Raw genomic sequence first — 25,072 nt, forward strand, 5'->3', positions numbered from 1 at the left:
TTAAAATATTTTCCAAACAGCTACGACTCATCGGTCGAGTGTGAAAAAAGATGAGAAGAATATGAAAGGACACTGTGAAAAACGGTAAACATCAGTATTATACATTCATCTTTCGGCTTAGTCCCATTATAAATGGTCACCACAGCGGAATGAACTGCTAACTATTCTAGCATATGTTTTACACAGCGGATGCCCTTCCAGCTGCAACCCAGAACTGGGAAACACCCATACATATGAGTTCGCTAAATACTAGGGATGTAACGGTATCAGAATTTCACGGTACGGTAATACCTCGGAATGAATGGCACGATACGGTATTTATTGAATAATTTACAGGAAAAACAAAACTAATGAAAAGACTCGAAAAAAGAGCCAAAAGTGTTTATTTACCTCAGCACTGAACATATCAATGACACAAATCAGTCATCTAACAGGAACTTCAATGTTTCAATTTTAATAACAAAAAACTATTAAACCATATATATAAAAATAAAGTTTCAATTTAGTAGTGTTGAAAACTCATCACATTCAACATTTAATCACTCACTCACTTAGATAGAGATGGGTTTTTAAGGAAAATGATCATATAAATATAATCTGGTAAAAGCTGGGGTCTCTGGGCATGTCCCCTGCAACAGAATAAACCCCTCTCATTTGGGACTGAGGTTTCTGGGACAGAGAGATATGATTTAGCCAAGGTTGACAGCAGTGGGTAACGTTGTGCATTGTCTTTCCACCACTTGAGAGGACAAGCCATGAGTGAGACAGAGGTCTCTTTGCGGTACAAGTCAATGTCTGCATCAATCTGAACTAGGGTTGTAACGGTATGAATTTTTTACGGTATGATAATCGTCTAAAACAATACCACGGTTTGACGGTTTCGTGGTATACGGTATTAAATAGTAATTCTCATAGCAAAGACCCTGAAAAGAATAAGAACACGTTTTCTGACTGAACAAAGGTTTTATTTCAACAAACTTTTGAAAGAACCATTTTAATAGAACTATAGAAGTCTTTTATAAAAATAAACTGAAAAATCTCCCATTTTAATAAATTAAATTAGAAGGAATAAACAAGCAAGGTCTTTTAAGATTAGACAAAAATAAACTTAAACTGTCCTTCCTTATAAGCAGGATAAATGGGAGACCAAAAGTGCAATACCAAGTTTATGGCTGTAAACGTGTATTTAAAGCGTTGTTTTGCTCAGTCTAGGTTGTGATGAAGAAATGTAAGCATGTTGAGATTTTCAGGACTTAATCTTGACCGCTGAGGTGAGAGAATGTGTCCACTTGTACAATGAACAAATAAAAAAATAAGAAAATAATAAATAATGTGTCAAAGTCCAAATAAACATGGTGCAAATCCTCAGTAAAAATAGATATAAATATTTTCTATACTATAAATAGTTACATAACGAAGCTAGATTCAATATAGAACATCCTTAGGTTTTATGTGCCAGCATGGATATGGTTGTCTGGATTTGGATGTGGTTGTCTGCAATGCAGACAAACAGCTGCACCTTCATTTGCGTCTTTTGAAAACAGTAAGAGCAGCAGTTCGTCTTTGCTGTGTCACTGTTTTGTCATGTTTCTGTGCTGCTGTGCATGCAAAAGTACTTAGTATGAGAATTATTTCATGCAAAACTTTTTTTTTTTTGCGTTTTATTTAGCCGCGCATAAATGTATGCCTATCTCTCATTCCGTGTTGTTCAAAAAGCTCAGTGTTGGTCCACAAACAAAAGTGCAACCTATGCTTATTGGTTGTGATATAGCGAGTTTGAACCAATCTGGGCATGGAGGAGGGACAATGCATCAATGTATCATGTCTGGTTTGTCCGGAGACACAGTGACGAGCGTTTCTTTGTCAAATCAGCGTTGTCAAATTTTGATGACGTAACCGCACTGATTCCGGAGCCTCTGAAAGTCCGCGAATGTGTGAGAATGTGAGAATGTTATTCTCTTCTTTATCCCAATCTTTGAATTGTATAAATCGGATCAGCGGATCAAAAGTTATTAAACATTTAAGAGCAATACTTATTTTTAGCCGCGGGCGGCTGTCTCTGTCTTTAAGGGTTAAAACCGTTGATATGCAATTGTTCATGGTATGATAATCGTGCACGTTCAAATCGTGGTAGACCGTCATACCGGTATATTGTTACAACCCTAATCTGAACAGTGTGCTGTGTTCTGCAGTCCCCATGACTGTTTTTAGTCATATTCCCGACTTATATTTGACCACAGTCTGGCAGTGCCTGCATACCGTTTTTGTCTTTGTCTGTCACCTTTTCTCCTTTCTCGTATCTTTTCAGAAAGAAACCGAAATGCTTCCACACATCCAATTTAAAACCCTTTAGGTTTGATCATTTCCAGCTCTTTTTCTTCCTCGCTACTAGCAGCACACTCCATTTCCGCATTACTGGATCTGTAGTGACAACAGACCGCAAAGGATGATGGCCACGCCTGGGCTGATGGGAATTGTAGTTCCCGCTACCTCCCGTTCGCTCCATTCTCCTGAGCAAACTTTTCTCAGAAATATAGTTTTATTGAGTCATGCGCCTACGGTAATATTGAAAATAATTACTATTGCGGTATGACGGTGTTTACAAGATTGTTACATCCCTACTAAATAGACTCATACACTACGGCCAATTTAGTTAATCAGTTCCACTATAGCGCATGTGTTTGGACTGTGAGGGAAACCAGAGCACCCGGAGGAAACCCACGCCAACATCACTCAAACCAGCGACCTTCTTTGACCTTCTCGCCAAATTACAAATAATTTAAAATAAATTAAACAGTTTAAATAGTAAAACTTCATAAAACTAAAACAAACATCTGCAATTAAATGAACTAATTCCAAATAAAGAACTTAAATTAAAAACATGTAAATCACATTGACGTCCTCATATAAAGAACACTTTGGGGTTTTTTTTATATTCGTGGTGTATTTTAGTAGGAAAACCACACACTGAAGTCACTCCTACAAAAACCACAATAATCTGAGCTTCTCAAAGTCACAGAAATCCCTGAGGAAATCTGATTCCTGCGTCTCTTTCTCAGGCCTGAGGAGTCTCAGAACACAGAGAAACAGCCTTGAGATGATTCAGTGAAGTGTGTCAAGCATACGCCTACCAATACTACACATTGGTCACCTGCATTTGATCCATGTAAGAGCACACACACATATTATGAGTGAGAAGTGAGGGCGGGCACACACACATGCACCCATGCATGCACAAACGCACACACACCAGTTTTTACAGCAATTTTTCTGTTGCTTTTAACACATTTACTGTAACCGTACAACCTGTTGGAGTATTTACTGTTACATTAAAAACCCATAATTGTGTAATCTGAACATGTTTGTTTTGTAATCATGACTGACTTTTGATATTACTGTGCAACAGATATTTATTAATTTGTGACAGGGACACTCTAAGGGCCTACTCACACTATGCCATTCGTACCGTGCCCAGGCCCGTTTCCCGGATGGTTTGAGAAGTTTAAGTGCGCTGAATCGGGCTCAAGCACGGTTCACTTGGCCGGCCCTGGCCCGGTTGGAAGAGGTGTGCCTGAGCGCGGTTCACTTGGGCTTTGGCGCGGTACGCTTGTGTATGAGTGCAAAACGAGCCAAATCCCGAAACTGAAAGCTAGACGTGACTTTTAAGGGACTGTTTCATATGGATTTATTAATCATTCTTACTGTTCAGTGAACGCAAACTGCCGTAGATTATTAAAGACGAGAACTCCTCACTGCACCACAGCTGCACTTTCAGCAGACCTCCTCATTCCTGCAGCACGAGGGCTTTATGATTGTTTATGAGCGCCAAAAGTGGCGGATCTGTTTGGCGAAATATCTGACTGCGTGTCACTGCATAACAAACCACTGACACGATATAGAGAAATCTCCACTGTGCTGCTGAGTGAGAGCACTTCTCACAGAACAGCACAGCAGCGATGACGTAAGCGTGCTGAGGCCCGTTTGTGGTGCGAGTGCGGGCCACCTTATTGTAAAGTGCGATCGAGTTCTCTAACGGTAATGTTTGAGTGTTTAATATGGACACAGGAAGATCTGAACAGCTGAAGGAAACATCTGCGCTCCAACGGGTTAATCAGAGGAAGGATGCAGAGCCACATGCTTATAGAAGAAGAGCGGAGGAAAACACTGGAACACACAGCCTGACAGAGACGCTTTCACACACACTGATCTGAGACCAGCGGACAGCTGGTCGAGTCCTAACTACACACGGCAAACAATAAAAGGTCTCACATCCATGCTAACATGAGTTTTTGTCTAAAAGGAAACCCAATTATGGCCTTTTTACAAGATGTAAAATGCGTCTGTGATGTCTCTAGAGAGCGTGCGTTTGAGTTTGAGCTGAGAACAGCACACAGATAATGTTCTCCAGCTCTCTGAAACGGACCCTTTTAGGATTTGTTCCTGATTGTGGTGTTTTGGTGACTGTCTCTTTAAATGCAAATGAGATTGTGACCTTTTAAGAATAGCGCAGATTTACAGATGGCTGTGCATTAGCATAGTGACAGATGCAAAACAGCAGTGTGTGTGTGTGTGTGTTGTGAGTGCTGGTCAGGTGTGCATGTGTGCTTCAGTGGGAGTGTGTGTTTAATGGCTCTGTCAGTCTATGGAAATTTCTGTCGCTCTTCATTTGTGCTTCATCTAAATCTCCACATCTATATTCCTCAGTCTATGCTGAAATCATCTTCAGCAGCTCAAACACTCTAATGGCTAATGGACAGACGGCTGCTTCTCACTCAGGGCTGCCGTTTATGCTAATGAGATGGAGAGATGGGCACTAGTGGGCGGGGCTTTCCTCCTCTACTTTTACCCAGTATCCCCTGTACTTTTAATAATGTTAAAGAGGTGCATTGTAAATGTTAAACATGTATTAACTAGATTATAACCCTTACACTCTGAAATACTGGGTTATCCCAACCCAATTCTGGGAGTTGTACGGACTAAACCAAATGCTGGGTGTAATTATTTAAATTCAATTTATTGGACCAAATTTAACCTGTTGTTTGGGTTTGTCCATTTTTTACCAAATTTTGGTATGAATAACCCAGCATTTCTTTAGCAATTTACCATTTCTTCTGTATTTAAATTAATGGGTGGTATTTGAATATTTCTGACACGTTATGATATATAATAAAATATAATAATAATAATAATAATAATAATAATAATAATAATAATAATAATAATAATAACAATAAATGTAATGATATGTCATAAAATAAATTATAACACATAACATAATATATTTAAAAATTATATATATAAAAATATTATACAATACGATATATAATAAAACAAAATATGCTATGATAAATAATAAAAAATAATAATGCAATAAAATAAAATACATAACAATATATTTATAATATATAATAAAATATACAATACAATGTATAATAAAATAAAACAATATATGTAATGATATATAATAAAATATAATATTAATAATAATAAAATCTGTAATAAAATAAAATACTTAAAACATATATAAAGCAAAATATCCACTCCGATATATAATATATAAAAACACAATATATGTTATGATATATAATAAAATATAATATTAATAACAATAAATGTAATATTATGTAATAAAATAAAATATAATACATAAAGCATAATACACTCATTATATACACGACAAAATATCATACAATATGATATGCAATATATTAAAACACAATATATGTTATGGTATATTTCAAATAATAATGATAATAATATTAATAATATTTATAATAATAACAACAATAACAACAACAATAATAATCATCATCATAATAAATGTAATATAATATGTAATAAAACAAGATATTTTGTAATATAATATATATCTAAAATTGATTGGATGGTAAACACTGTCTTTATTCTCAGTAACTGATGTCTTGGTTTAAGATGTACTATTGTTCTTTCACGCGTGTTTCAGTCGGTGAAACTGAAGAGGCGAGTCGAGGGTCAGATATAAATGTGGCTGCAGAAAACTGTAATTATGGTGAAATAAACGCAGCTGGAAAACAGGACTCGTCTGAACTCACAGAAATGCAGCATGTCTTTAAACTACACTTATATGGCATAACTACAGTTTTGGGAATGTGAAATATGATATAATGATGATAACGTCATGCTTTCCTTTTGAAGCAGCACAGCCTTTCAACACATGATCATCTGATACGGTGTTTCTGCTGGAATAAAGAGTCATCAATCAGCATTAACACCACAGAGTTGGATTTTACACACACACACACACACACCTGCACACATTAAGACACACACTCATCTCCTTGCACAGGACGGTTTCTCCAGTTAACTAAAACTAAATGTACATCAGAGAATTTAGAAAAAACTAATTAATTTAAATTTTATTAAAAGAAAAAAATGATCCTGCCAAAAGAATATTCTAATCTATTAGAGATATTTTATATAAAACATATGTTTCCATCCATCTATCTATATTGAAATAATATACTGGATAAGAAATAATATCAAGAGGATGTAAAAAAAAAACAGAAAATGTGCTGCAGTTTATTTCTGTAGCATATTATACAACACCAACCCATATTAAATCACTGCCAGCTATACACATGTGCAGAAGAGACACTTTTTACGACTTTAAGGCTAAGTTGTTGGACGAAAAATCGAAATCCCAAAATGCAATTCAAAAGCAGAAATAAACGGGTAAAAAATAAAAAATGAATCACAAAAATACAGAAAACTGCTAATTTATAGATATTTTTAAAGGGGAGCATGCATCAAGATGACAAGTATAGAATGCAATTAGCGAAAACAGAAACAGAAAATTATTTATTATTATTTTGAAATATTAAAAGGACATTTCGTAAGGTTTTTCACATTTACATTTAGTCGTTTTAGCAGACACTTTTGTCTAAAGCAACTAATTTCAATTAATTTAAAAAGCACAAGCCAAAAATATAACCCCATTTTACTGACAGTGAATGAGTTGAGAGGTGTCATTATGCAAGTGTTGCCATGACAACACGGTATCACCACTGCAAGCAGCAGGAACTAGTATACTACATAAGCTGTGTCTCATTTCAGAGGCTGCATCCTCCAAAATGACGCATATGAAAGTGCTACAACGAAGGCTTTCTCATTTTTAAAAAATTCGAAGGCTCTTTCAAATGCTGCCTCAAAATGCATCCTTTATTTTCTAGACAACCGGTCCTTTTACAGCCTCGAACGTCCTAAATTTCCTTGTGTGCTGATAACAGCAGGATGCTTTTAAAAGAAAACTCTGGATTAAAATGTAGGAATTAGGTTAATTTAACTTGGAGATCTAAACACATGTTAAAAAAAAAAAAAAAGAGTATGACGTGTCTTACTAAAGAGTGACTTTATAGATGGTTTGGATGGTAATATATTTCCAGCTTCTGTAAACCTCGCTTTGCTTTCAGATCGCTTAAAATAAGTTTTAAAATCACTTTGAAAAAAGTCATCACAAATTTTATTACCCCTGGCAGCTGTTACGGTTGCTATGTGAAGAGATCTGTCTTATATAGGCTATACTGTCTCATTTCAAAATGCTCAGTTCGGGCTGTGTGGACTATAAAGGACTATGAAGGCCTTTTCAAGACCATTAAGTATTATATTTAAGACCTATATCTCAATATCAAAAACACGCACACGCAGAGAAAATTTAAAACCACAAAATTAGTGGTAAAATAAATGTACTCAAATTGAACAGCACTGAAGTCAGGTTAGATGGCACCATTGAACTACAGACAAAACAAACAAACATCTCAAGACTGATTTATACTTTCGCCTGCATGGCGGCGCATCACGCACCTCACAAACAGACGAGGCTTTTGTAAAGGACATGTTCACCATTGAGGTATTCTTTTAAATGACAGAAAGCGATCGGAAGAAACAACGTAAAATCAGACAAACAGAGAAGTGGAAAGCTTCTGCAACGAGGTCATATCATTAATATCATTGAAGATGTTTAAACTAACTATTTTTATAATTTTTTATAATGATTATTTTATAACTATTCAAGATTTTTTTAAATCAAACTCTGATGCATCACTTGCTTTTGCTCATATCTCGGACAGTTCTACCTATTAAAGTTAAATATTAAATGGCAACAGAACTTGACTTCTCTACAATTATGTTTTTTATTATGGCAAGAATTTTAAAAAATGACGTACATTTACTAAAAAATACAGATGTTTTTTTTATTTTATTTTGCCCACTCAACAATTGACACTTTACTGTCTGGCTAGTTTCTGTCCTCTATTTATAAGCTAAAATGGCAATAATGGTCCAACATTCCTGACCATTATCACCAATAAAGCCCAGAGCAGTGGTTTTCAAACTGTGGTACGTTTACCACTATAGTGGTACTCAGGCTTCCTTCTAGTGGTACGCAGAGGAATCACTGAATAATTAAAGGAAATAAAAATAAACACGCTTGTAACCCTTTAACCGATGTGCTCAGTAAATTGATATTAAAAGGCAAAACCTTTTATTTTATTTTCATTTTTCTATTGTATTTTATCATTTGAATCTAATTTCCTCCCCATATTTGTAACGGTTGTTGGGGGCATATCCCATATTTATTTATAATCCCAATGTTGACAGGTTTAGTTTAATCACCTGCTTTTCTGGCACACAAAGCCTACTCTGACGCTCAGTGAGCAGGTCTAATTTCTAATTTAAATATTCAAATTCAAATGGTATATTTAAAATACACACTAATGTTTAGATTTCAAAGATATACAAATAAGTCATATATACATGCAACTTATATTTCAGAATGAGTTTATATACGAATATGATGACATATAGCCTACTGTATATTTATGAGGTCCAAGGAAGATTTGCAGGTTTTGATGAATAGGCTGCTTTATGATAATACTTTACATTTACGTACAGAAGTTTTCTTTTTTACTGGATAAGAACAGTGCTGTTTTTATTCACTTTTAAACGCACATTTTAATTTAATTGTTGACGTTTTATTTATTTATTTTTACCTGTAAGCAAAGTACAATGTTCAAACTATTTATAATGTTTAAAGTGGCTGACAATAATAAGTATTCATAATATTAGTAATTAATCTGCCTGGTTTTTAAACTGTGCAGCGCTTTAGCTGCTTAAATTGGCCTACTACGCTGCTGTATTTCAATATTAGTCATTAAGGTGGTACATGGAGAGACACTTTCTTTCTGAGGTGGTACTTAGTGAAAAATGTTTGAGAACCACTGGTCTAGAGCATCAATATATTGAAAGCCGGTAGGTTCATATATTTCTTTCTGGTTATCAAAGACATAATTTGTTGCTTAATTGTGGTTAGTAATTTGTAAATTGTTTTAAATTCAAAAATTTAAAATAGTAATATTGGCTGTAGTGCATGAGTGTGTATGGGTGTTTCCCAGAATGGGGTTGCCACAGGAAGGGCATCATCTGCGTAAAGCATATGCTGTAATAATTGGTGGTTCATTCCGCTGTGTTGACCTCTGTTAAATAGGGGAATAAGCTGAAGGAAAATAAATTAATGAATAATAATAATAATTCACTTCAGAATCACTGTTTCTCCTCCATTGGCAGTGAATGTCAATGTCTTCACAACTTCCCCCGGAAACACTAACTTCCTCACTGCACTTCCTGTTGCACCACCGCGGGGAACGGTTTCTTACTTAACAATGGCATGAGATGGAAACAGTGCGGCTCTTCAGCACTGAAGCATTTGCATATTCACATACTGTAATATTTACAATGCAAACAGGGCTTAATACCTCAGCCTGCAGGACTCTTGTGTTTAGTTTGCTAGAAATGTAAAGACTCAAGGTTGATTCAGTAAAATTAAATTAAATAATACTTTTGTATGAAATATTTTAGCCACCTGAACATCTAAATTCTGCTTTGGTACACTGGGTTTGTTTGGCCTGTAGAATCATTAATTTACATATTAAAGAAAATGTGTGTGTCAAATACATTTTATACACAATCTATAAAGTTATTTAATCAAACACTTATTATGGGGACTGAATTTTGTTAATAAGCATATACAAAATATATAGAGTTACTTTTTATAAATGTATCAAGTATGATTTATATTTAGACTATTTTTAAGTTGTAAATGAAAACTATATTCCTTCACTTAGTTATTAATTTCATACGGTGACATTTTTCATTAAAATTTCTAAATAATTAAAAATTAAAATAATCAAAGAAGAAAAAATAATTTTAGTGTAAAAAAATTATTTTAATAATTATATTTATAATAATTCGACATATAAATAGATAACAAAAATCATTGTTTTTCATATCAATATAATGCTGAAAGTTATTCTTTGATTATTATATAACCACATTGTCAGAATATAAGTGTCGAGTTCTTCATTTTATTTACTTGTTTTATTTTATTCTTAATATGTAAACATTTATTTCCCAGTGATTGGTTGCAGCTGGAAGGGCATCCGCTGTGTAAAACATATGCTGGATAAGTTGGCAGTTCATTCCGCTGTGGCGACCCCTGACGAATAAAGGGACTGAATGAATGTAAACATTTATATATTTATTTTTCTTCAGCTTAGTCCCTTTATTCATCAGGTGTCCCCACAGTGGAATGAACTGCCAACTATTTTTACACAGTTGTTTTTTTACGCTGTATGTTTTACACTGCCCTTCCAGCTGCAACCCAGTACTGGGAAACACTCATTCACACACACACTCATACACTACAGCCAAATTTAGTTAATCAAATATGAAATGAGTTTGGACTGTGGGGGAAACCGGAGCACCCAGAGGAAACCCACGTCAACAGGGAGAACATGCAAACTCCACACAGAAATACCAACTGACCCAGCTGGGGCTCGTACCAGCAACCTTCCTGCTGCGAGGCGTTCATGTTACCCACTGAGCCACCATGATGCTAATATCTAAACAATTAATACCAAACATATTTTGAACTAACGTGAAAGTAAACCAGTGAATAATTTAGGATTATGAACGGTTATTAAATGTTGTCAAATCTATTAGTTCTTCTGAATATTTCTGAATTGTACAATGTGTAAAATAATAATAATAAAAATACTTTACCATGGTTTATGTCCACAGAGAGTGACGTTTCTTCACTATATAAATACTTTATAAGAGCAAACTCAAACAAACCAAAAACACAAGCGCTACAACTCTAAATACCAGCACTTCTGTGTGCAGGAAAGCAGACTAGCAGTAGATTTACCCAGAATGCTGCAGGAAAAAATGTCCATCACTCACTCTCTCACACTCACACACGCAGCACTTACAGATCAGAAATAGCACATAATTACAGTTATTCTGAAGGGCTATCTAAGCACAACCCAAAATGAAAACACAGACATCTACATATAAACACACACACACACACACACGAAAAATGCAATTTTAAAGATTTAAAGAAACATTTAAAGATTTACTGTAAACTACTGTACTTTATGAACATATACAATGTTAATATATCATGAATCACATCAATAGCTGACCATTTATTTTAGTGATCATTACATAAACTATTGTAAAAGGGCTAATAAAAAGAACATTTCTTAGCCTGAGTGTAGATCATGTACCTCAATATTGGCTAGGAAATAAACACACAACTGGATTAACAACTAAACAGCAACATATTATTATTATTACTTTGATTATACAGTGAATTTATTCTTTGATTATGATTTTTTTATGACCACATTGTCAGAATATAAGTGTCATGTTCTACATTTTATTTACTTATTTTTTATTTATTGATTGATTTACTTATTATTTATTCATTTAATTACTTATTTTTATTATTTACTTTTTTTACCTATTTTGCTAGATTTTTTTACTTGTTTATTAAATATGTTCAACTATTAACTTATTAATTTAATATTAACTTATCCATTTATTTACATCTTATTTACATTTACTTATTTAATTTATTATTTACTTCATCATTTCATTTGAATTTGCATATTTTACCCATTTAAATTTAACTTGTTTAATATATTTACTTATTTATTAACTTATTATTTACTTATCCATTTAATTTGTTTATTTAATTTATTTTCTTATTTACTCATCTACTTAATTTATTTACTCATTCACTTCCTTCTAATTTTTTATTTACATATTTAATTATTTACTTAATGTATTATTTACTTATTCATTTAATAAATTTATTTTATTCATTTACTTATTTATTTCCTTGTTTACTCATTTACTTCATTGTTAAGATGTTTAACTTATTTATTTCATATACTTCTTTTTTTTATTTATTTACATTGGCGCCAATAGCCTAGTGGTTAAGTTTGCCGACATATAGCACCAAGGTGCTCACGGCGACCACTTTCCTACAACAATAAAATATATTTATTTATTTGATTTATTATTTACTCTTTTACCTATGTTATTTATTAACATTTAATTTAATATTTACTTATCCATTCAATTTATTCAATTTATTTACTTATTTACTTCATATTTATTCAATTTATTTACTTATTAATTTATTCATTTAATTATTTACTCATCCATTTATTTATTTACTTCCATATTTTGTATTTAATTTATTTACTTATTTACTTAGATGTTTATCTTATTTATTAAATATTTTACTAGTTTATTTATTCATTTAATTTATTTACTTATTTATTTAATTTATTATTTACTTATTTATTTACTTGTTTATTTATTTATTTGTAGTCGTCTGTATAGTTGTTTATTATATACTCTGTACCACATCTGTAAGCAAACGTTGAAATTCATGCAAAATAAAAACCAAAACAATAAAAAAAAAAACACAATAAAATCTATTTTTAAAACTTGTTATTAATATATTTCAATACTCAACAACATCACAAATTACACATTTTCCCAGTATCATTCAGACAAACAGACATCGTGTCTCCACCATTCGGAAACTCCATCATATGACGCTCACAACAAACCACAGCACTGAGAAATCCATTACTGAAACTGCATTAAGCATTTATCCAATTTATTCCTCAATAATTAGACTCGTGTCATGTGCCTTGCAACCAAATATTAGACAGAAACAAACTGAAAATTCAGGTCAGAGACACCATTTAATGCCTGGATATTTTAACTTAACCAAAGCAGATAAAAATGCTTCTCATACAGAGAAACACAACACACACACGCACACACACACACACACACACACGCACGTACACATTTATCTGGACATCTGAGGTCAAACCACAGAGTGCTACTTTAAGCAACACATGTTATTATTCAACACAAATACAAAACTATCAAAACATTTTTAACCTGGTATACAAGTTTTAAAATAAATTAAATCTATGCGAAAATTTATAAATGAATAATATTAATAAATAAATAATAATTAATAATAACAACAACAACACAATCAATAATAATAATAACAATAATAACAACAACCATTATAATAAATCTATTTATAAATGCATTTCTAAATGAAGACATTAAATCAATAAATAATGTCCTACTCCTATAAATATATTAAAATATTTACACACAAATGAATTATTAAAAAAAAAACTTTAAATGAATTTAATTTATTATTAAAACCAAAACAGAATTAAATTAAATTATATAAATTATTTAAAACTCCAAAGTTAATAAATCAAAGTATTTATAAATAAACACGAGTCTTAAATTATAATTACATTTGATAAAACTACACTTAAATAGATCTTATAATTCTATAAATAATTAAAATACATTTATAAATTAATTAGTACTTTATTATAAAAAAATATTAACACTACAATAAAAACAAATGTCAACATTTAAATTAATAAACCTAGAAGAAAATGTAAATGGAAGAACACTACTTCTAAATGAACACATTTCTAAATATATAAATAAATTCATACATACCTATACAGCTGAAGTCAGAATTATTAGCCCCCCTGAATTGTTTTTTTCCCCAATTTCTGCTCACGGAGGGAAGATTTTCTTCAGCACATTTCTAATCATAATAGTTTAATAACTCATCTCTAATAACTGATTTATTTTCTCTTTGTCATGATGACAGTAAATAATATTAGACTAGATGTTCTTCAAGACACTAGTGTTCAGCTTAAAGTGACATGTAAAGGCTTCACTAGAGTAATTAGGGTAAAGTTAGGGTAATTAGGCAAGTCATTGTATAACAGTGGTTTGTTCTGGAGAAAATCCAACACTAATATTGCTGAAGGGGTGAATAATATTGAGCTTAAAATGGGTTTAAAACGGTTAAAAACTGCTTTTATTCTAATCAAAATAAAACAAGAAGAAAAAATATTAGAGGGAATACTGTGAAAATTTTCTGAATCTGTTTTACATTATTTGGAAAATATTTAAACTAGAAAAATAATTCAAATGGGGATTAATAATTCTGATTAAACTGTATATACATAAATAATTCAATAAATATATGAACACATTGAAAAACAACTTAAATAGTTTTACAAAAACAAATTGAACTCAGACTGCATTTAAAAAGCAAAATCTTTAAAAGCATTTAACCATCATTTGCATCGGTATAAACAGACAGCAACAGACTCATTTTTTGCTTGAAATAATAATATGAGGAACAATATCAGGCAGATCAGTGAGGTTTAACCGACAGGAACTCATTTTTGCTGTCAAGTATAAAGGAAACCATAAAATAGGAAATGACATCACTGAAAAACAACCCCTGAAGACTCAAGCTCATAATTTGAGCTCTTACAAGCTGTCAAAAAAGGCAAAATACAGTGTTTTAAATGTCATGAACACACGAGTAAAAACATTCATATTTCATCAGCGCCAATAGCCTAGTGGTTAAGTTTGCCGACATAGCACCATGATGCTACCCGAGTTTGATTTTTGGCTCGAGGTCCTACGCCGACCCTTCCCCTCTCTTTAATCCCAATGCTTTCCTGTTTGTCCCCCACTATCCCATCCCAAAAAAAAAAGAAAAATCCCTAAAAAAATTGTACAGAAATATCAACAATACACGGTTTATTAAATGTGCATTTGCAAACTATCACAAGTCCGTAGTAGACTGCTTTGAATTTTGAATTCATTCCAGAACATTCATCCATTCAATTTTAGTCGCTTAGTCTTTAATTCAGAGGTTGCCACAGTGGAATGAACCGGCAACTATTCCAGCATATGTCTTAAGGCTGATTTATACTTCTGCGTCAAACGCCGGCGTATGCTACGGCGCTGACGCATAGCCCTTCGCTGTGGCCGTCGGCGTCACTGACGTGCACCTCTCAAAAATTGTAACTACACGTCGCAACAACGCTTAGCGCAAGCTCTGTGATTAGTCGGCCTGGTAGTGCTGACGAGTCTGGGCGGGACCGAGAGCCGCGCGAATGGCGCGAGCCCAATGGAGCGATTGTTTACAAGTGTGGAGTCCCGTGAAGGAGCTCTGGATGGAAAGTTTTGTTTTGTGTTTACCTCATAGTTAAAGTTGCTGCACGTCCGCCGGTTCCTGCCTCAAAATGAGCGACATGAAATTGTCAGCGAAAATTACTTGATGAAAGGTATACAGATTTGCAAACCCACCTAAAGTTACAAATAATAGCGCTGATGAGAATGATCATGCTATGAATGTTGATCCGCCAGCCGAGATCAATCGAGTGTTTTCGGAGAGAGTGCTGAAAGACACGGTGAGGATCAGGGGCCGTAGACTTGCCATGAATTCATGCTAAAGCCTTGCGCACGCACATGCTTTCATTATAGATCTGTGCATTCTTACAGAGACACTTCTGTTATCAAACAAAACAAAACAAGAGATTCATTTGCTGCTCACTTGTTTAATAACAGAGGTGTCACTTTAAATGGCGTTCACAGAAGCTGATCAGGGGTCAGTTTATTGTACGGAGCGCGTCAGTCAGTGCTTATACAAGCATTCACTGGTTCAGAGGTTGCATTTGAAAGGCGACGATTGACGCGCAGCTTTAATGGAAGAAAAGGGAACGCAGACATTTTAATATTAATTTCAGGGTGTCTTCAAGATTAAATATATATCAGAAATATGGGAAAATACTTAATGATAGGATGGGATAGAATGGTAAAATACGAGAGAATTTTGGCAAAAAAGGGAGGATTTACATGAGTGAAGTGAACAGGAAGTGTTTGTGGAGAAACAGTTTTGTGAGATAACGCAAAAAAAATTTAAAAAATGTTTTCGTATCACTCTGTTTTTTTTCTTCTCCCGTCCAGTTTTTTTTTTTTCCACCAATTTTTTTTTATAAAAGAGTTTGTTTCGAGAAAACATTGTGTCCATTAGGGGTGTCAAAATTCATTGGTTCTTCTTCTGTGCACCGTAATGCAGATGCAAACGCAACACAGATGCAATTCGGTATCGGTTCAGTACATCATTGACTTCCGCTGTCTTCATTTGTTTAAAAAAAACACAGATTTATTTACCATTTAAAACGGCATCTTTGGATATTTTTTCTGCTGAAGTAGGGTTGTGCCGATAGACGATAGTATCGTGTATCGATGATAGGCAAAGATATCGCCGAGAGCTGAAACCTGTGACGATTTTAAAGACTTCGCTTTGCACTAAAGACCTATTACATGTTTTAATTGCATTATTAAATAAAAAGAATAGTATTATTATTTCTAAACATCATCGTAATAATAAATTAACAACAAACATTATGACAGCTTCAGCTGTGAACATCAACATCACCTGACTGACACTTTCAGACAAAAATCACCCCAGCATCCTGGCCAAATCTGCCCACTGGCCTCTGTCCATCATGGCCTCCTAACCCTCCCCATATCATAAGTGGCTTCATCACTCTGTCTCCTCTCCACCAATCAGCTGGTGTGTAGTGTGTGGTCTGGCGCAATATGGCTGCGGTCGTGTCATCCAGGTGGATGCTGCACGCTGGTGGTGGATGAGGAGATTCCCCCAAAGTGTAAAACGCTTTGAGTGCCCAGAAAAAGCGCTATATAAATTAAGGAATTACTATTATTATTTATACAGACCCCTCCCCCAGAGAAGTGACTGGGTATAAAGACTGCTGATTTCGGTTGTAAGGCGGGACTTTGTTTGCTGTGGAGGCTATACAGAGCATTGCACTTTCCCCCATTCACAGTAAGGCCAGTAAACAGTCTATAGTCGTTGATGACACTTAAAGGGATAGTTCACACCAAAAATGAGCATTTCCTGTTAATTGACTCCCCCACAGGTCATCAAAGATGTAGGTGACTTTTGTCTTCAGTATAGCAATATATATATATTTTTTTTTTTTTTTTTTTTTAACAATATACATTTTATTTTCAGTATTACAAGATTAAAGAAAATTTTAAGCTGAACATTTGGTGTTTGATGATTCATATAATGACAGGTATTAATATCTTGTTTTGTTTTGTTTAACAGAAGAAACTCAAGTGTACAACCACTTAAAATGTAGAGAAAACCTTTATTTTTAGGGTGAACTGTCCCTTTAATAACAGATCATTTCATAAAAGAGGGCTTCAATTCAAAGTGAACATTAAATTAACACAAAACACAATTACAAACGTTGAAAATCTGCATGATCACAAAGCTTTTAGGGAGAAACAGTTTTAAAACTGTCTATAATATACATATAATTCTTTCCCCCACACACACACCTAGCAGAAAAACACAACAAAACACTCATAAAACTCCAGAGATGTCACTAATACAGACTCATTACTAAAACAAGAATTCATCAAGAATTCATGAAGACTCGACTAATCTAACACACACACACACACACACACACTCAGCAGTACCTTAAACACACGTCGCAGCAGCATCAAATCCAGAGATCCACACACACGCAGATCGACAGATCTCTGCGCAGACTAACTGAGGCGTGCCATCAGTTTCTGTGTGTGTGTGTGTGTGTGTGTGTGTGTGTGTCAGCCTCTGATTAGCAGTCTAACACAGCGTGACCGATCTTCAGTCTGAGCGACAGACACAAACACAATCTCAGGAAGAGCAGAGTGGTAAATCCGTGTGTGTGTGTGTGTGTGTGTGTGTGTGTGAAGGATGTGTGGGTGGGTCTTACACACACACATATTACCACATGAATTAAAGCTCTCCACAGTGTGACCGTGTGACTGCCACCCCAACAAACACACACACACACACACTGTCACACACACAGTCACAGTCAGCACAAACCAAACAACACGACGAGTTAACAGCATGTGTGTTTACATCATGTAATTCACTGCAGCTCTCGTAAGTTCACACATCGCACTAATTACTTCATTCGTAAGCAATTAAGACGCCCCGTCTCTGATCGTCAACACACACACAGCTGAGCAAACAAGGCAAATCTCAGAACTGGTTTGAAGGAATACACACACTTATCTGAAGACTTGCCAGAGACTAAAGCTGTATGAGCTTATGCACTGTAAAAATAAACTAATATAACTAATATAACATTATGGATGGATGGATAGACAGATTAATAGCATATTTTTAAATAAATAAACATATTTATTGTTATTTAAATATTTTAAAAAGTACAAAACATGAAAAATATTAATTTTATTTTTAATTTAATTAAATAAAAATAACAATTCCCATTTAATTAATTAAATAAAATTTTAATGTATTTAATTTAAACTGGTAATATTTTCTAAATATTTTAAATTGTACACTTTCAATACACAAACATATTCATTGTAATTTTATATATTTTAAAATACACTATTTAACATTAAAATAAATAAACTATTTTAAATAAATGTAAAAAAATGTTAAACTAATTAATTAAAATTAAATAACTGTAATTCTTAATTGTAATAATTGTCATAATTTTTATTAAAAAAATGTAACTGGTAATATTTATTTTTAATATTCATCATTCATTTTCTTTTTGGCTTAGTCCCTTTATTTATTTGGGGTTGCCACAGCGGAATGAACCGCCAACTTATCTAGCAGGTGTTTTACGCAGCAGATGCCCTTCCAGCTGCAACCCATCTCTAGTAAACGTCCACACACACACTCATTCACTACAGACAATTTAGCCTATCCAATTCACCTATAGCGCATGTGTTTGGACTGTGGGGGAAACCGGGGCACCCGGAGGAAACCCACGTGAACACAGGGAGAACATGCAAACTCCACACAGAAACACCAACTGACCCAGCCGAGACTCGAACCAGCGATCATCATGGTGCGAGGTGACAGCACTACCTACTGCGGCACAGCGTTGCCTTATTTTCAATATTTTCTAATTAATTCAACATTAATTTTACAGCTAAACAGAACAAAATGTGAATAAAAATCAGTCAAATAATTAAAACTATTACATATACATGTACGAAGTGTATACACAGATTAATAGTTTTTTAAAATGATCAAAATTACTGCTTAGTTAGTAGAAATATTTTTGCAAGTTTTATTTAGATTGACATCTCTATAGTTTTTTAATAAAATATTTTTCTTTGTATAATTAATAAAAATAATTAATATTTTACTGTGAGTAATAAAAAGTGTAATAATAACCCCTAAAATACCATAACTTTTAAAACATTAGCCCTCATATTTAGCTTCAAATTAAGATTCAGATTTAGACAACAGCCAGATACATTTACTGAGAAACTCATACAGAAAAAACATTTGCTTATTATTTGAATATTGTGACTAATGTATGCATGATTTCAGCTAAAAATAAGAGCACAGTGCTCTCACTGACAGTTCAGTTGATCTGAATTTCAGGATTTAACCATGAAAGCAAGACGAAGTCATGTGAGTGTGTGTGCAGATCCTCAAAATCACAGGGTTTCTAAGGAAAACTTTAGAAAAACTGACATCAGAGAGTGTCAAAATCACCATGTCAAACACACACACACACACACACACACACAGAAAGAGAGAGAGAGAGAGAGAGAGAGAGAAATACAGCATGGGGCAACAGGGTGAGGCAGGAAATTGCTGTACTATCTCAATCTTAGCTAAATTTACACTATTTGCAAACCACATGTACACAAACACACTGTAAGACTTTTGTGCAACGACTCATGAATTGCGTCAAGACTAAAAAAACACAATATGGTAAAATAAGCAGCTCTTAGAAAAGATTCCTAAAGGAATGGTTTAGGCATCGTTTAGTTTGACCTTTTTAAATAAAAACACACTTTTAATCATACTAGTTTAATTAATTAATTTCTAAAAAAATTCTCAAAATGACTTTACTAAAAGTCTATATTTTATTTTTATTATACAATTCTTTCCATTATACATTTACTAATTATTTTGCAAGATATTAGTATTCAGCTATTATTCGTTCATTTATTTACTTTCCACAGCGGAATGAATCGCCAACTTATCCAGCATATGTTTTGGGATGCCTAGCCCCAAAGCACTACTGGGAAACATCCATACACACCCATTTACACACACTAGTTCATCCATTCCCCTATAGCGCATGTGTTTGGACTGTGGGGGAAACCAGAGCACCAGAAGTAAACCCACGCCAACACGGGGAGAAAATGCAAACTCCACACAGAAACGCCAACTGACTGGGCCGGGACTCCAATCAGTGACCTTCTTGCTGTGAGGCCACAGTGCTAACCAATAAGCCACCGTGTCGTCTCATATTTTTATTTTAAATAATTTATTATATTTTATATTAAATAATGTATTGAATTTACAGATATAACTGCTATATGTGATATTATTATCAGGATATGAGCCAACATTGCATCATCAAATCCATTTAGCAAATCATTCACCCATTGACGTAATTTCTGTAGTTTCTGTGCATTTCTAACACAATTCTATGCAATTTTTTCCAATTACATTTTTTTTATTTTAATAAAAAAACTATGGACAAAAAGTCAATGGGACAGTAATGATGCCTGTTAAAGGGTTAATAAATATAATGTTGTATATTATTTCCCCAATTTCTGTTTAACAGAAGCAGATTTTGTTTAGCACATTTCTACTCATAATAGTTTTAACTCATCTCTAATAACTGATTTATTTTCTCTTCACCATGATGACAGCACATAATATTAGACTATATTCTTAAAGACACTAGTGTTCAGCTTAAAGTGACATTTAAAGGCTTCACTAGGGTAATTAGGGTAAAGTTAGGGTAATTAGGCAAGTCATTGTATAACAGTGGTTTGTTCTGGAGACAATCCAACACTAATATTGCTGAAGGGGCCAATAATATTGACCTTAAAATGGCTTTAAAACTATTAAGAACTGATTTTATTATAGATGAAATAAAACAAATAAGAAGAACAAGAAGAACAAATATTAGAGGAAATACTGTGAACAATTCTTGAATCTGTTCAACATCATACTGGATTTAGGGGTTTACAAGAACATTTTTCTGTATAATGATAGGGTTTGACCCTTGTTTTCGAGAACACGTTTGAAACTGTTTGTAATAATTTGTATTCTCCGTTTTTAATTCTTATATACACACTCTGAATTAGCATTGTGTACTTTAGGGTATAATTAGGCAAGTCATTAGCTATGTTTCCATCCAAAATTGCGAAGAAGGTGCAGTAGGTGATCGTCTTCAGAAGCATTTGTTGTTGTGCTGGTTGAAAGTCTCGTCACAGTCTAATAGTAATGATTACAGTAAATGATCTATTTATATGTATGTTTATATTCTGGTAAGGCATAAAACTATAAAATGTTCATCCGATTAAATAGAGTCGGACCGACATCTCTCATAATTCTGATAAGTAGGCGAAACTGTCCGTCAGCAAATGCAGATTTGAACAACTGCACAGCCGTTTGTACGCAGCTCCGCCAACCGCTGTTGGTGCTGCACGTTCATGAGAAAGGGAGCGTGCAATCGGTGAAAACCTGCTAAATCAAAACCTTTTAAAAACCTGAATTAATATTGGGGTTACCTTTGCACGCTGGAGAAAGGATGACACCATGTCTGAAGGATTTCTCTTAGACAGGTAATGTTCTGTAAAACTGTTTTAGCTTCACGCAGAGCTGATGTAACGTTTGATGTTGTTGTTACAAACGGGTTATATCTTCACAGAAGTGTTGTTCAGCCACTAAAACCTTCCGCTACAAGATTGATAAGACTATTTTCAGTTTCATAAGGTCCTTTTACAACATCGATAATGTAGATTTTAATTAGTTTAACAACAAAACACAAGTAAATAGCGCTATTCCGCCTAGTCTCTCCCTATATTGTTAACCATGCAACTCTAAATATTCACTCTGAAATCGCATGTCAGTTTGGCTTGCACGTGGCCGGACAAGCACTAGTCGCTTTTAACACATGAGAGAGGGTTCTGTTGCTGTGCTGGTGTTTAAGGAGGCGTGGCTCTAGACGGCAGGGAAGGGACTGTGATTCAGAGATTTATGCTAAGCTGTTAGCATTGTGGAAGATCACCTACTGCACCTTTAACTTTATGCACAAAGCTACATTAATCGCATAAAAGGCGTGCGGATAAAGACAAAATCGCCACTTCCTAATTAACTGGCGCCAAATATCAACAGTAAAAACAGAGTTTGCTTTGGTAGGAGAAGCTGCGCGAATCTTTTCTTTATTTAATAAATGACTTGCGTCTTAAAAGGCAATTCTGACACACAGTGAACGTGCGGTGGCGTTTGAAGGTGTGAGATGTGGAGCACAGATGCTCTTGATTCTGAAGGTCATTGATAATATAATAACGCTAATACTGAAACAGTTCAGGTGTTTTAGAATGAGCAAAACAACATTTCTCAGCCTGCTGGTTTCTCCATTTGCACACATTTTTATCATCACATGATCTCTTATAACAAAGTCACATGACCTTTTTTTAATGCACATACTGGAATTTGTTCGGTAAAAGTGTTCCCATCATTGCCGTTTATGCGCATCTTTCCTCATCGAATTAAAAGTTTATCCTACTCAATACGTTTTTATGCGCATTTTCAAATTTTATGCACATCTTGGCGATACCATCATACGCATATCCGAAATGCACATAAAAATAAGTGGACTGAAATGTAGCTATTGTATAGCAGTGGTTTGTTCTGTACACAATCGGAAACTAATACTGCTTAAGGGGGCTAATAATATTGACCTTAAAATGGGGTTTAAAAAAATAAAACTTATTTCATTCTAGCCAAAATAAAACAAATAAGACTTTATATCCGGAAGAATAAATATTATAGGAAATACTGTTAAAAATTTCCTGAATCTGTTCATAATCATTTGGGAAATATTTGAAAAAGGAGAATAATTTTGAGTTCAACTGTACGTGTGTAATGACAAAGCTGAATTTAATCTAATCTAATAAAAGTATCTGCTAAATGAGTAAACGTTACGTGAAAGTGATGATGATATATGAGATTTGCCCAGCCCAGTGCTGTTCTAGTCATCTTTAGGAGCTGCTCTGCTGTTTTGTGTAAGAGCGGATCCGGCCACACCTGCTTCTTCCTTCAGCAGTTTAACGGCTTTGATCAACCAGAACAGAAAAAAAGAGAGCCGGAAATCATGCAACGTTTTTTTTTCATGAGATTCTGAGACATTCAGCACACAGTCGAGGGCAAATCTGCACTGCAACAATGTCTGGGATTACAACGTTAAAACACTGTATAACGCTACTGTAAAAACTCATAACCTGGTTAAAAGTAAGTTTCCTTAATATATACATTATTAATAAATTACTGTAATTTCAATGGTTAAAAAAGTGAAAATCTGTAACCTTGTTAACAACAAGTTTCTTTAAACAACAAATATATATATATATATCGTCACTTCAAAAGGTAAAAAATTTGCAAAAATACAACGGTAAAAATTGGTAACCTGGTTAACATCAAGATTCCTTAATATTTATCACAGTATTAAAACATTACTGTAATTTCAACAGTTAAAATTGTATTTAAACAATACATTAACTTAATTAGAAAATAAATTAAACTGGCGATTAGTATTTTGAATAATTTTACATTGCATAAATTTTTAAATATGAATATTATATTTGTCATTTAAATATTTTAAAATACAATATTTAATTAAAAGATAAATCAATTTTATTTTTTAAATCAAATGTAAAACCAATTAAATGTAAATAAAATAAATAAAATTTTAATAAAATTAAGTTTAATTTAATAATTATTTGAATAAAATGGTAATATTTGTTTTTATTGTATACATTTTAAAAGCATAATTATATTCAATATTTTAAAATACTCAATGAAACTATTTTTTAATTAAAAGTAATACTAATAAACTTTATAAAATAAATTGATTTAAAACAATTTATTATATTAAATGTAAAAATACATGACATTTTATTTAAAAATAAATGAAACTGTAAAGAACGAAATGCAGTAATTTACCATAAAACATGTACATTTATTTTACGTTCCTACTGTATTTATTTTTTTATCTTTTTATTAGGTTCATTATAGGTCAGACAATAAAATATACATAATACATATAGATATACACACTGAAATAATTCACCAAACAAGAAATTATCAGGAAAATATAATTATACACTAAATAAGTATATAAATAAAAGGTAAAATACCACATCTAAACACAAAGATATACAAACATAAGATAACATAAAAATAAGAATAATAAAATACAAACAAAATAATAAATAAAAAATAAATAAATTATACAAAGAAAAGAAGAAAAAATGCAATTAAGATATATGTGTCTTCTTAAAAACTGGAAAGGGAAATTTGGAAAAGGGCTACAGACTTTCTGGACCTGTTCTGGCTTTTGTTTTATTGCGAGAAAAGAGCCTGTAAGAAATCCAAAAGCCATTGTTGATAAGAAGGAGGAGCTGCTGACTTCTTCCTACTGCATTTTAACTGTACTGTAAATTTGCACCAACAAGAGCTGCCGGGTTTTTATTTACTGTAAATTTTACAGATTTTTTCCCTTTATTACAGTGTGTTAAATGCTCTGCCATTTATCTGGAGAAACCAAGTCAAGCAGAAGCGATGAAGTAACATTTCAGCTTCCTGTGAAACTTCCTCACAGGCTGTGAAAAACCACTGATACCTGCCCGTTTCCTGCCACCGCTGCGGATCAATGCGCTTTTGTGTTTCAAACATCCGTTTCCGACTGGACTCGCTGTGCTATTAAAGCTC

At 33.4% G+C, this 25,072-nt stretch overlaps 1 protein-coding gene across 4 annotated transcripts in view; it reads right to left on the reverse strand.

The window, feature by feature from the left end:
- Window positions 1–25,072, reverse strand: part of pald1a (phosphatase domain containing paladin 1a) — a 185,565-nt gene that overhangs the window by 69,775 nt on the left and 90,718 nt on the right. Inside the window, exon 1 of one of the 4 annotated variants that reach the window (XM_073917450.1) lies at window positions 17,770–17,838. The gene's annotated coding sequence lies outside the window, so the exon portion shown is untranslated. 4 annotated transcript variants of the gene reach the window in all.

This window comes from Danio rerio, chromosome 12, assembly GCF_049306965.1.
Source record: "Danio rerio strain Tuebingen ecotype United States chromosome 12, GRCz12tu, whole genome shotgun sequence".
Taxonomy (NCBI): domain Eukaryota; kingdom Metazoa; phylum Chordata; class Actinopteri; order Cypriniformes; family Danionidae; genus Danio; species Danio rerio.